This window comes from Temnothorax longispinosus, chromosome 7 (genome assembly GCF_030848805.1).
Source record: "Temnothorax longispinosus isolate EJ_2023e chromosome 7, Tlon_JGU_v1, whole genome shotgun sequence".
Lineage (NCBI taxonomy): Eukaryota > Metazoa > Arthropoda > Insecta > Hymenoptera > Formicidae > Temnothorax > Temnothorax longispinosus.
The window spans coordinates 14273697-14287923 of NC_092364.1; the positions used below are offsets into that span (position 1 = coordinate 14273697).

The following is a 14227-nucleotide window of genomic DNA, read 5'->3' on the forward strand; positions in this document are numbered from 1 at the left end:
TTCAGCGGGATACTACTTGCGCCGGCGGCAGAATAGGTTCGACGAGCACGACGATCCGGATCCGCCAATGCGCTCGATACACCGACGCTCGTTTGTAACGTTGCGTGCCTCACGCGTCGTGTAATCGCCGATAATTACGTCGGAATGACGCGGCCGTTCTTACGCGGGTACGCCCGTGTTCGGCCGCAACGTATTATTCTATCGTTTGCATCGGCTGTTGCGATACGTCGATACAGGCCGTGGCCGGCGGCCTCGATCGATGCACTCTCTCGTGCAAATGTTTTTCGCACGGTCACGACAGCCCAGTGATTTCGCATTGAAACCGAATTTCCGGCGGCTGCTCGTTACTGTGAGATACTAAGGCGTAGTACGCACTTCAAAACGTGTTCGAGTTATTGAAATGCTGAGAACTTCGTAAGAAGTTGATACGTACACATTTTATTTCGTAATTTATTGTTATGATTCAAGAAATAGGAATTTCAAAATATGATCCTTTTTTTAATTACTTTAAGATTACTGTGTGAATAGATTTCACAATTTGCTAGATCTAATAAAAAAAAAAACACTACTTTTACCTCGAAAAATATCTATTTTGTATTTATATTCAGTTTGTTGATAACAACATATCGCTATTTTAAAAAATGTTTAGAAAAACTTGCAAAGAAAGATTTGACTGGTAAAAATTTTCTTAATAATTATAAAATAAACAGTCAAACGTGTCACCTCACAATTACAATAATCAATATTAAACGCGTAATCTCAAGAAACCACTCGGCGAAAAAATTTCTTAATCGCGGCTGTAAATCACTGCCTAGGGCGTAAAGAGGAAACTTTTAAATCTACCTCCTACCATTTTTCTTAACGATTAACGCTATATCAGCAAACAAGAGCGGCTTCGAGCTAGAGTCTACGCGGGACATCCTGTTTTCCTTCGCGTTCTAAGGGTTGGTGTCAACGATAGGGGGTCGTGAGCTCGCGCATAATCTAATTTGCCGGCACTCGGCTATAGTGTTACCATTTGGCACCGATGTACGATGCCCCCGACACCCTTCCGCGTCTCCTACCTTCCTGTCTACCGAGGAGAGGAAGAGGGAGGGGAGTGGAGAACCTTGCTTCGACCCTTATATGCCGGCACCCCTCCCCTCGTGCTAACGCATTAATACGCGCGCTACGCATACAATACATACGTCCGAGTGAAGGAGGCCGCAATGTTGGCACCGTCATGTACCTATATGTATATTGTACCCATGTCTCACCCTTCGCCTCGTCGAAACAGACGTCCTTCCACCACCTTTTCTCTCCCTTCGTCTTTCACTCTCCCTCGCTCAAGTCCCTCCCGACTACCCTTGTCGCGTTGCGTATCGAGGTACGTACACGATTCTCGCATTACGTCGGTGACCTCCAAGCTTTGGTCACTTAGCAATTACTTAACGAGCTTCCAGACCGGGCCGCGTTTGTCGACTGGTGCAAGGGCACGAGGCACACTCAAGGCCCCTTTTTGCCGGAAGTAATATGTTTGCAGCTCGGAAGCTCCCCCTTCATTGTGGAATCAATGAGGAATGTCACGGGCTGTGGACGGAAATTCTTGCGGATTTGCAAGAGACGTAGGGAAAGGGTTTGAGAACAATCGCAAGGGACGCCGAGCAAGATTGATCATTTTTGCGGTATTTATGTGGTCTATTGAAGCTTGAGAAAAATTTTCAAGCATGATGGAATTAATTAATGAAAATATTCTGCTCAAAATATGTTGTATATGCGCACATCACACGCATTCTTCTTATCCCGACACAAAGTATTTATAATTTTCAGTATAATATTGAAAATTAATAAGCTTCCTACAGGTATAAATTGAAATACATTTTTACAGAAGCATTTGTTAAAAATGTCATTTTTAATACAAATATTTTCTATAAACAAGCATCAAGATATTATCACAAGAAAAACTTAATATCATTGGTGTCAGACGTAATGCAATTGACAAAGACACGACTGAGTGCGGAATATAATATTTTTCCGATATTAAATTATCGGAAGCCATTAAAATGTCACTTTTTCAGCAAGTATAAATAAGACTATCGTGACGAATGAGCGCTTGAAAATAAAATACGAATTCTAACAACCGAGGAAGCTGAGGTATAAGACGAACGCCGATGAATAAATTATCAAGATATAGCTGATGTTTGATGACTTCGAGGTTCCGTGTGCAAAGATGCATTAATTAAGTAATTAATAAAAACTGGATTTCCTATCGCATCGCTCACTGACTGATGATAGCGGTAGTAGTTGCTTGAAACACGCTCAGCTTTTGCAATATTTGCGTACACGATATAAATAGCGTTAGCCTCTTGTATCAATTAAAACTAATAAATAACTTTATCATATTATAACTATTTTCGTCTTCCAATACAAAAGTGTTGTTAATAAGATAACGCAGGAACCAATCAATTAATAAGATAGCAATAGGAATCTTATAAAATAATAACACGTAAATGTTTTGTAAAAGTCGAGATGACGTCTACAAGCTTATTTATTAACTGTTTATCATGCAACGTTTAGCCCTTTTTTCTATATACGGATCATTATTCACATTTTTACACATAGAATTGCGTAGAGACCTCTATTAAACTTAAATCATAATTTTGTGCACGTCGGTTCGTATAAGGATTCGCGCTCACTGTGCCGCAATAAAAAATCATTTTGATATTGCATTAAATTAATGTCAATCGAAATGTTACTTATCAACCCGCTCGGCTTCGTCTTCACGTATATGGCGACGGATGCGTCAATGGGGATCAATGTCGTCGTGGTTGGCTGAAAAAAATAAGAAAAAATAGGAGTAATACATTTCAACTCTCTTACTGGCGGTACTAACCCTTCGGTAGAGCTCGATGTTATGGTTCGTTCGCCTCTGAGATGGCTCTCCCGTGTGTCCTGAGGGATCAACAGACATCCCTTACAAGCACCATTCACGAGCGTACAGCACATAAAAGCATTTGTAAATACGTACCATTAATATTAGAATGATATATCGGTCTAAGACGGTAAAGCATAAACTTCTTACTTCTCCTATTACGTATACGTAATGTAATAAATTGAAATACTCATATTTCACTTACTTACTAATAAAAATCTAATGTAAACTGTCGCATATGAAGTGATATCTCATAATCATTCCTCTGAAATTGTAAAATAAAAGAAATTATGAAAGGTTAATGGCTTTAATAATTTTATTAAGTTATCTTTTCTCCTGCAATTAATATTTTTATCAATCTGTATATTTATAATGACTAGATTCTGCATTACTTTCTTTTTACGATGTATGCCACATTAAAAGAAAAAAAAAGTTTTCGTTTATTCTAAATAGTAATTTTGTAGTTTTGCTTTCGTGGCCCGCAATATATTATTTGTTACATTAACTTGAATACTATACTACTAGGCCCGTCTGGAAAATAGACACGATACATTTTGCATTCCTCAGAGACGGCAGTAACCCTTCGATAGAAGCCGACATTATGGCGGGTTTCGCCTCTCCCAAGATGGGTCTCCTGTGTGTCCTATGGGATTACTAGGCGCCCCTACCAGCCGCGCCATTCGCGGATGTATTGAATATAAAAGTATCTAAGTAGATAGTTCGCTGGAATAACATACGAAGCCCAATGTCGCACGCCTCCTCGTGTATGGCAGAGAGGAACCCCATTTCGGATGTCTTCGACCCTACCAGTTCCGTGTAAACGAATAATAACCATGAATCGAGCCCCTCGACCCCCATTGCTATCTCTCGAAACCGAGAAAATATGTACACCATTTGGATTCTTTGCGAGACACGCATGAACTGTCGAAAGATTTTTGTGGGCTTCGTTGCAGAACCAACTACCAATTGGGAAGAATCATGCGGATGAGAATTTGTGGCCACATTCCATTCCGGTTCGGTGGACCGCTGAATTATTTTTCGGTTTCCTAGTTTTCATAATAACATAATTTTCTAGTTTCCTTATAATAAGTTCAGTGTTGAAACTCAAATAATTTTCTTTGACCTGATATTATCATAAACATCTTATTCAAACTCTGTAGTTCCATTCCTACATTACAATAAGGAATATTAATTAGAATTAAAATGACAATGCGACAAAATCGAGCGGTCTCAGGGACCGGAGTGTGGCGAATTAAACAACTCGAAAATAAGTGTAGCTATAGCTAGGGTTAATATATATTCTGCGGATCGATTTTTAAGTGATTTATAAGTGGTTTACATCTTGCGAGATTTGTTACATCTTCCATTCAATTATTTTTCTCATTATTTGATATTCTTACATTCATATATGAATGTAAGAATATGAAAAATAATACTCGTTACGAGATAATAGACCGTTAAGCGGAATTATGCGAGCACACGGTAACGCGGGGTTACGATCGTTTCCGCGCGAAAACCCACTTACACGCTACGATGAAAGTCCGTATTGTATCGCTGATATAATGCATTCGGTTATCATCGTTGATAAGTGGCATCCGTTACTGGCAGGGGTTTATGGCAATTTGAAACATTAATTGCAGATTAAACAGAGGTCGCAGGTACATAGTGCGGGGGTAATTATGCCGCGGTAATCTCCGGCCGGCCACTCGCGCGCTATGGCCACCAGGTCTGAACGTCGCATGGGTTTCACCATTGCAACCCATCCGCAAGTTGATGCGATCGCACGGCCGTGTGCGCGCGCCATGATCCCTAAGCCTCGGCTTTATGTGTATCAACCATAGCGATAACCTGTCACTCGTGATTGGCAGTAAGCGCGTGCCGACATAATGCGCATTGACATCTGCATCGGACACCGAAAGTAAAATCGTAAACTACACCGCGTATTTCGCCTTCGCCTATTACATCGTGGCACGAACACGGACTTCGTAGAAGTAGATGCGTCGGCGCCGGCACGGAGAATCGTGCACGTTTATTGAAATTCTTTCTTCGCATGCACCGCCGAGTATAATCTCAATCTAAAAGCGGCGCAAAACTGTACCTTTAATAAAAAAGAGGAGCGTGTCAACGATAGCGGCAGTGGATATTACACAGCTACTAAACAACTCGCGCGGCATGCAAACTCACTCACGCGACTGTATCTTCTCGAAAAGTTCACTTAATTCTCTCATATCTAGGTATACGTATATTTTTACCGCACAGATTTTTATTGCGCAAGTAAATATATGAAAAAATATTCTATTTCTCGGCAAAAAGAAATGTTCAAGTGCTTGTTTACAGTATTTGCTCGTGGAATCTCGTGAGAGCTTCGAGAGGAAATTGCATATCTCTTTCTCCTCGGATCCCTCTTCTTGTTTTGCTTTTAATCGTCTAGGATCGAACGCGCGGTGCGAGCTGCGCGTAAGATTACAGAAACGAGGTGTCTCGAACAACATCTTGTATTAACGAATTCCATTATGGGAACAGTTATGGCAGTGCGCTATCGTTACTGATGAGCTCAGGGAGCTACGGCACGTACCACGACCTCCTGGCGACTTTCACGTTTACCTTCATCCTGCTAAAAGCTTCGAAGGGACTAACCTACCCAAAACTTTGCTCCTCTGAATTCCTGAAAGAGGGTCCAACTCACTAAAAAGCTGCGTTAATTAAATCAACGATTTCAATCGCTTGTATTCACCCTGCGAAGCGATTAATTTGACTTTTTTTCTATAAATGGCCGTAATTCTTCCTCTTTAGCAGAAATAAACTTTAAGAAATTGGTTTCTCTCTGCGATAAACGCGCCAGTCCCGTAAATGTTTGCGTATAATCCATTTTGACGCGAGTATCTGACTTATACCGGTGACTTAAGAAGAAACCTCTGTTAAGAAATTCTAACGCAACGATTTCATTATTCAAAACGTAATCAAAACTTGCAAAATTTAATGACGCTTATGATGTCTGTGCATATAAATAGTACCCTGAAACCCCAAAGTAACCACGCTAATCCAAATAATAGAATAAGCATCGCGGAAACTTGGTCAATATTACGATCTATATGCAAATTGCGTCCCAGTAACTTCTAGAGCGCGCGGATAAATCATGTCTCGCGCAGGAATCTGTATTCCTTGTCGAGTTTACGGTTCGTATAAATGTAATAAAATCAGATCGTACCCGATAAAGGCTGTAAGAGCGGGCGCCAGATTAACCATACTGGTATAGTGGGGGGGGGGGTCTCTTTCGTGATTCCAGAACACATTGCCCAGTCGTAGGGAGGGAGGGCAAAGGCAGCCCTCCGCGCCGTGGAAGATAACATTTAGCCGAGGCCCCAGAAATATTCTAATCCGCCCTTTCTCGACGTTACGCGCCTCGTCCGGCGCCGTGGCAGCTGACGTCCTCACAAAAGTTCCGTCTCTCCGCCATACCCTCCCTCCGCCATCCCTTATTTTCTTCTTTCTCTATCCTGTCAGTTGAAACGCTATGCATCGAGCTACAGTCTGGGCCGAGCCAGCTCTCTCTTTCTCTCTTTCTCCCTGTCTTTTCCTCTCTTTATCCGTCTTTCTCTCTCGAGCATGCTTTGCTGCGCAACAATGAGGGGATTTATTTTATAAACACGGGATATCCCCCGCGAGGCATTGTGCTGTCCAACGGGGAAGGAAAATGAGAGAAAACGTCGGATGCGGGCGGGGGAGAGAGTCAGAAGGGTGACGCGGAAGAGCTATGGCCGTCCGTGACTAACGTGCCACTTCACGGACTGCTTGCTTGTCTTTCATGAGCGGCTCTGATGGACCGCTCGAGAGCGTCCGCGTTCTAACCACCGCGCCGGCCCAAAGGTAATCCCATTTCGGCGAGAGAGTCCCGCGACACGGAAAAGGCCGAGTTTTTTTGCGGCATGGCATGACAGAGTCTAAGGAATCACCTCTCGGGTCGAATTTTCACTAGACGCGTGATGAAAAGTCAAGAGTTGACATTACGCCTCTATTTGCAAACCAAACGATAATCCATGGGAAAAAAATCGGCTTAAATCTTTCTTTCGTTAAAATTCTTGATAAATAATTTCGTACAGTGTTTGCTATCATTATTGAAGAAGTTTGTGCGAATAAATAATAAATTAATTATTAATTATACTTTTCATGAAAGACCGAAAATCATTTATTTTATTGTGAGATCTATCTCATATTCTTGCAACAAACTTGAATTTATTCTTTTTTTCATTAGAAATCTAAAATTAGAAAAATTGAAGAAAGAAATAAAAAATAACAATAAAATTTGCTGTTATAATTTGGAGCATCAAATAATATTCCGCACAAATATTGCATCACGTAATAAAAATTATAAACAAACAATTACATTCAAAAAAGATACGCAATAGCATAGCTGATACTTTCAAGTGCCTCTTATTTCAAAAAGAAGACTTTTATTCTTTGGAAATTATTATCCTCCTATCGGCATTCAATAGGTTCACGTATTGACAGCGCCTATGTCTCATCATTTTTCCCAGTTTTTTCCTTCATTATACCTCCGGTGTGACGTTCGTAATAAGACGAGATAGTTGACTGACACGGCCATGACCCAAATGTTCGACCTCGGCTGAGCTATCGCGATCACAGGTGCATGCACAAGGCTGGTTTAACGAGGCGGGTTATCGCAGAACAATTTTCTTTTGGCAAGTATCTCATTCATTTAAAGATTAGATCAAGTTTCGTCGGTCCTGTTACGGTCGTATACGTGACCGATGGCTCGCGACGCGACGTTAAAACGTAAAATTTAATTCCGGTAATCGAGATTAAACCAACCGCTCGTGTTTTCTTCAAGCTTCGAATTAGAAAGAGGCAAGGAGCAAGTTAAACCGTCGTTAAAGTTAACTGACGTTAGAGAAGCAGGTGACGTCGTCGGATGAAACGCCGCCGCCGCCGCCATCGTTTTCTATACCAGGCTCTGACTCTGGGAAACGAGCGGTACGTTACGTTCTACATGACATGTTTACGATCTCACGCGGACGACACTCCGCGAGATTGAGCATTCAGCTTTAGCGGTTTAATCGTTGAACCACGGGAGTAATCCCGTTTCGTCTCCGTCCACGATCGCCGCTTCAAAATATCGCGCGCTGCGTGATGCAATCCTATTTCGTCCTGTGCCCGAGATGTTATCCCTTTTCCTTTCCAGCCGGCAGCTTTCCCGGGCGGGAACATTAAGCGGAGTTGATCGGCGCACTTCCGGCACGTGCCGAGCTGCAAACTGCTATGGTTCTCGGCACGTGCACAAGCTCGACGCGCATAAGCATTAGCCGTTAGTTTCCATTTCAACGTCTAATAATTTTCTCGCGAATTCCCAGTTTCGCAGACTTAATTAGGAAATGCAGGATTATGAAGATAGGAAAACAATTTAACAAAGGAATCTTATGTAAATAGTAACTAACAATTTTCGTCGATGGAGTGATTGGAATATTTAGTCGATAAAATAAGAACGGATAAATGGAGAATAAAGCATAAATGTCGCGCAAATTGTAAATTTTATTTCACGTAGGATTTTGATGGAATCATAATTTTAATAAGATAACGTTAGAACTTTCCGCTAACAACACACGACGAACTTCTGCGAGTGACGTGGAAAGAAAAAGATTATTAACTTGTCCGGAGGAACTATGTTGGATCTCTCCATTTTCCATGTGCCAGCGGACACGCAAATGAAATCACACAGACGCGGGGCAATCAAAGTATCAAGGAATGCCCCAAAGGCACTGAGATATGACGCTCTATATGTGTATCAGTATTGAAAACGCGCGAGCACTTGAGCTTATCTCACTAGCTTCACTGAACGTTACGTTTAAACTTAACGCGGTCGTATCTCCATAATAAGAATTTTGTTTTGTTAAATACTTCGTTATAATAAGAACAATTATTCTTATTTGTCACTAATTTTGTAAGAATTAACCTGAGACTTTATAAACTATAATCTATCGTCTTATTTTGTTTGCCATCGCAGTACCATTAATTTAGCTATTTGCTTTCGGATGTCGAATGCTCTGCCAACCGCCGTCGTCGCTGATAATACTCAGCGTTCAAAATCTTAAGTTACGCGGAAGAACATAAATTCCTAAGCGAAGTTAAAATGAAAATTAAATAGCGAGTGCGCCGTAAAGTCGGAAGAACGGCCTGCTTGGTTATTAACTGTTCGAGGTAACTATTTGTCTTTCCGAAAGTCCCCGTGGAGTTCCAACTAGCGCCCGGAGTGCCCTTTCCCCCCATTTCCCATTTAGCTAATAAATATTGCAATTGCATTGAGCCGAAGGTACAGCGAGATAATGGCGTTCTTAGCCCCTCTTTCATTTTCCGCGTCTCGCTCTCCTCGACGCGCCGTATATATCTCATCTTTCGATGACGCGGCAGGACGCGTGGCACGGAAACGCGTACCTAGCGCACGCGTTAAGATTAAAATCAAAAAGTGCCGGGTAGGCGGGGCGACGGGGGTCCCCTCGGATCGTTAATAATAATTACGAATTAACGTGCCCGCGCTAAAGCCGCGCCGGGGGATTGAAATCGCCGCAAATGTAAAGTTATGACGAGGATTTATAACGCCGCGAGCTTGGGTTTGGGGCGCGCCGCGTTTCTACGAAGTGTAAATTGCTCGCGCGAAAAAGAAAGCCTCGCGCTTAAACAGGATAGCCGGGAATTATGTGAGCCGCGCGCGCGGTATTATGTAAAATTATGTTTCTTCATGGTGGCCTCTATGTACGTCTCTCGGAAAGGCGCGAGGACGGCCGACGAGCTTCTTCGTGGAAAACCGTATTCCGTATATACGCAAGCAACGCACGTGTGCCGCGCACCGTTAGAATGCGATCCTCCGTAACGATCTTACCGTGACCGTGGCGTTGGCTGAAAAATTTACCCGCGACGACTCGTGCAAACGCGACTACATCTCGGGAACACATCCCTCGTCGGTCGTCCCATCCGAGAGATCAGTGAAACGAAACGGCGACGCGCGCCTGGCTCTCGTCAAACACATTTCGCCTAACGTTCACAATTTCCAGGCGCGGCAACATTTTCCACGAACGTGCGACGGATGCTGGTGGATAGAGTTTACAGTTTTATGAAACCGGATTGTGGTAGCAGTTACCACTCGACACGCCCAGGAAACACTCCCGCGCGCTAGCGAGGGCCGACTCCTACGTTCGCGTTCGTTGCAAGTTGTTGCCGCTAATACGATTAAAGAAGAAGCGCGGGGCAACATCCACCTGGCAATATAATCCCGCCGAGCTGAATTCAAGCGGCATTAAAACAGAGTCGCTTGCATTCTCGGACGGCCTATATCTGCGATTACACGGCCCACCGACTCTCTCTCTCTCTCTCTCTTTCTCTCGGTGGAGATAGAACCGATTATTCTACCGGCGCGACGCGGCGAGGTGCGGCGCACCGGTTGCAGTCGAAAGTTCCGCCGTAACGTGACGACCGAACCCGACAGGACCGAAAGTTTTCGGCCCGAAACTCCTGCGGGCGACTCGCCCGCGCAAGTTTCGCGGAATTTCTCCACTTGTCCGTCGCGAGCACCTCGCCGTGATTCCATCTTCCGCGGATTTCTCCGGCCCGGCCGCGTATACGCCATCAATGACGAACGATCGCGCGTCGCGATCGTTATTTGTGCGCGCAGGGGGTGTCGCCCGTGTATTTTCCCGCGTTTCGCGGGAAAATTTCAGCCAGCGGGAAACAAATTGATACTAGTCGCAATTTATGTTGACCGTAAACTACGGCTTTGATTCTCGCTGGAAGATTTGGCAAACATCGATATTTCTTGACAATAAAAACAGCGCGGGTGCTGATTTAATACGAATGTCGGATCGTACGAGCATCCCTGATTTATTTTACTTTCAATGGAATGAAAATAATTAATGCAACGACTTAGTACTAATAATAGTCACTTCTAATATTTGAAATATTCATGCATCCACATCGTAATGACCTGCCGATAATTGTTCCAAATTGGTTAACTTTGTTATCATAAAATGTAATTAAATTGAATTAAGTTTCAATAAGATTAGATCAGATCAATCAAGTTCAATTTTCTTGGCCGCCTTCTCATTACGTTTTCATAATCTCGAATAACTCAAACATTAGAATTCTCTTACGACAGGTGGAATAGTCGTTGTTCTCTGCGAAATACGTTCGATCTGTCGTGTGTGTGACATAATATCTACCATTATTATAAAAGAGAAAAAATGTTACAATATATAACAGGAACATGTACTGCATGCTAATATGAGAGCTTCAAGTAGAAGCATTTCGCTTAACGACATCATTTAACTCAACCGGACACGTCAAACAAAACATCGCTCGTTGCAAAACAGAAATGAAATTCTGAGTGATTTATATTCCCGCTATATTCGCTATCGGTTATATGCACCCTCCACTGAAATGTAAAATACGAATACGATCGACACCGGACGCATTTTTCACCATTTGTTCACATCCTGTCTGTGAATTTTTTAAACGCCCCCCAACGAGGATGCGCAATCTAAGGGCCGCCATCGGGCGTGAGCCAATATTATTTGACCTGACAGAGTCATCCAGCCGATAAAAAGCTCAGTCCGACATCGCGCTAGACGGACAGCTCCATCGATTTTCAAACCTGAATGTTTCATATGACCGCGCTTGGCGCTCTCTCTCTCTCTCTATCCGGCTAATCGATTTTTCCATGAAATTTCAAGTAGCCCGTAACAAATTAAGCTTTTTATACCGGGCGAGCTCGATGACACGCCGCCGCGTCGTACCCTTTTCCAGACGCGTCGCGGCCCACTCACCTGTACGTCACTTAATTGAATTATTAAGCCTACTCGGGTGCGAAGGATAGATGCTCGCGACCTGGCTAATTGCGGCCTCGTAAATAATGAGAACGATCTCTACTGGCACCGCAGTTCACCATCGGCCATCGAGGGGAGAGGTGCCACGTGGAGAGGCGGGAGGAAAGGCCAGAGAGAGGTCCGGCGCGTTGAGTGCCCCCTGAATAAACAAATACCGAAGCTTGCTCATTATTTACGACAATACCGCGTTGCGGACTCCGCTGCGGACGCTTGACGGACAGAGGGTCGGGTCGGGGTTATATATCCGGCTGCGGTATGAACATGGGAACGTCGTTGCGGTGCCGAGTCGGGGAGGGATGAGTTCCGGTCCAACCCTCGGGCTCTGGCGCGGCAAGGCGCGATGAATAACGAAAATATTCCGCGTCCGCCGCGGAGTTCCTCCCAGTCGCCGGCGTCCGTCTAACGCGCGGTTTTCAGCGCCGAGAAACGTGCAGGCGCGCAAGTTTGTTTCCGCTGTCGACACGGAGAAGGATGCTGTTAAATCCTCGAAGGTTACCCGCAAAAAAGATCCCGGCATCCTCTCGCGTCCGCGTAAACTGGTTCGTAAATCATTCCCGCGGGCGTGACGCGGACGGATTAATTATTCTAAACTACAACGAGCGGACGATCCTTAAATCTTACTGCAGCTTAATTTTCAATACTGCCGCACGACTACCATAGCAAAATGAATACCGGCAAGAAATGCTAATTAATTGTATAATGTATAATATTAGCTACATTTTTCTGCTTCTCGCTTTCATAATGGATGAAAAACAAGTTTATATCCTACATTTCCTGCATGAAATTAACGGTAAAAGAGGGATTACACAAACGTATATACGTAATATAATATTTTAATACAACGTTTGATAATTATTTCCCACAACGAGAATTAAATATCAGTAAGACATATATACAAATTCGTTATGTACTTTTTCCAAAAATAAAAATTTGGCGAGCGTAAACGTAATGCAATTTATCGCTATTAAACATTTACAAACAAAATTTTTTTGCACGCTGAAAACGTGGAAAATAGTTAATGGCGTCGGTCATATCAATTAAAAGAGATGTCGGATATCACAAAATAATTATTACGCATAATGAAAGTCCGGAAACGTATCCGCCGCTGTTCGCGAACGAATGTCTGCGCCCGTTTACAACATTAGTACAATATTTATAATTATTTCTTTCGATTAAACTAGCATAAAGCCAAACTTCCAAACTCCCCCTCCATTATTTTCGCGAAAGTATCGGAATTTTTTAGCCCCCGGGTGGATATCGGGTATTCCTGGAGTTCGCCGATATCTGATACCGAGGTACGGAAGGCAGACGAAAGCTGGCTGTGTGCTTTTTTTTTGTTTTCACGAATAACGTGATATTATTTTACGTTCATTTACGCCGTCGCGGCTGTTTCCAACAAAACATAAATATGCGTTAAAGCAAACGAGACGCGCCGGTGCCGGGCAAAATATTAATTGAAAATTATTGATACTCCGGAGCGAACGCTCCGTTCCGGTGAACGCGAGGCACGTTAACATTATTTTTGTGTGCGCCACGTAATTACTGTTATTTATACTCGATTATATGCGTCTCTTTACTTCCTTTTACGGCGCTCGCGCATTATTGTTGTATCGGCCGAACGCAAGATACGCGAGAGGCGAGCTCGGTTATTATTATTTTTTTGTTTTTGTTTTAATTCAATCGGATATAGCAGGACTAGCCGCAGGTTTCACGGGGCGAGAGAGCGAGAGACCGCTGGCCGTTATATGAATTACGAGAGTCATTAAAGGAACACGGGGTATCGATTAAAATATCGCGTGTCATAAATTTTCCGCCCGACGGCGAAACAAGCAAGGATTCTCGTATTGGCCACCATCCCGCTAACACGCCGCGCCGGCCCGCGGCCGTAAAGACGATCGCGATCGACCTCGAAGGAAACGTATATTTCTATCACGCGTCCGCGACGGACGCGACGCGGAAAAGCCCGGCGCGTTGCAACCTCTCGGACGTAACCGAAACAGGCATCCGCCGGCGACTGTAAACACGGAAAGTCCATTAACAATTTTAGGATCGTATTTTTGCAGGGCGCCGCCGGAATACAGATGCGCGCGTCCGCCATCGCGCGCGAAATACGTCGATATAATGGATATAAATATATTTATATATGACACACTAGGGCGCCGCGCCGGTGCGCGCGCGCCCCGATAAATCACGCGGCTGTTATATTAATTACGTATCGAATTGAAAGCGTGTTTTCCAATGTTACCTCGGAGAAAGTTCAGATTTGTATGCAACGATCGCCGTAATATTTACGTTCGCGTAAAAGAGTCACGGTGCGGTCTCGCTCCGCGCGTAGTTAGCGCGAGACACTACCGTGGACCTCTTGATCAAAGATGTACAGTTACACGTAGACGCGTAACTGACAGATTTGCGTATATACGTACAATAT

The 14227-nt window shown here is 43.6% G+C and overlaps 1 long non-coding RNA gene across 1 annotated transcript in view; it reads right to left on the minus strand.

Moving 5' to 3' along the window:
- Positions 1-1954: 1954 nt before the first annotated feature.
- Positions 1955-14227, minus strand: part of LOC139816840 (uncharacterized) — a 36115-nt gene continuing 23842 nt past the window's right edge. The window contains exons 2-3 of the long non-coding RNA XR_011733094.1: positions 2873-2952; positions 1955-2811 (exon numbers count right to left, since the gene is read on the minus strand). This is a non-coding gene — a long non-coding RNA (uncharacterized lncRNA). The remainder of the gene's footprint in view (positions 2812-2872; positions 2953-14227) is intronic.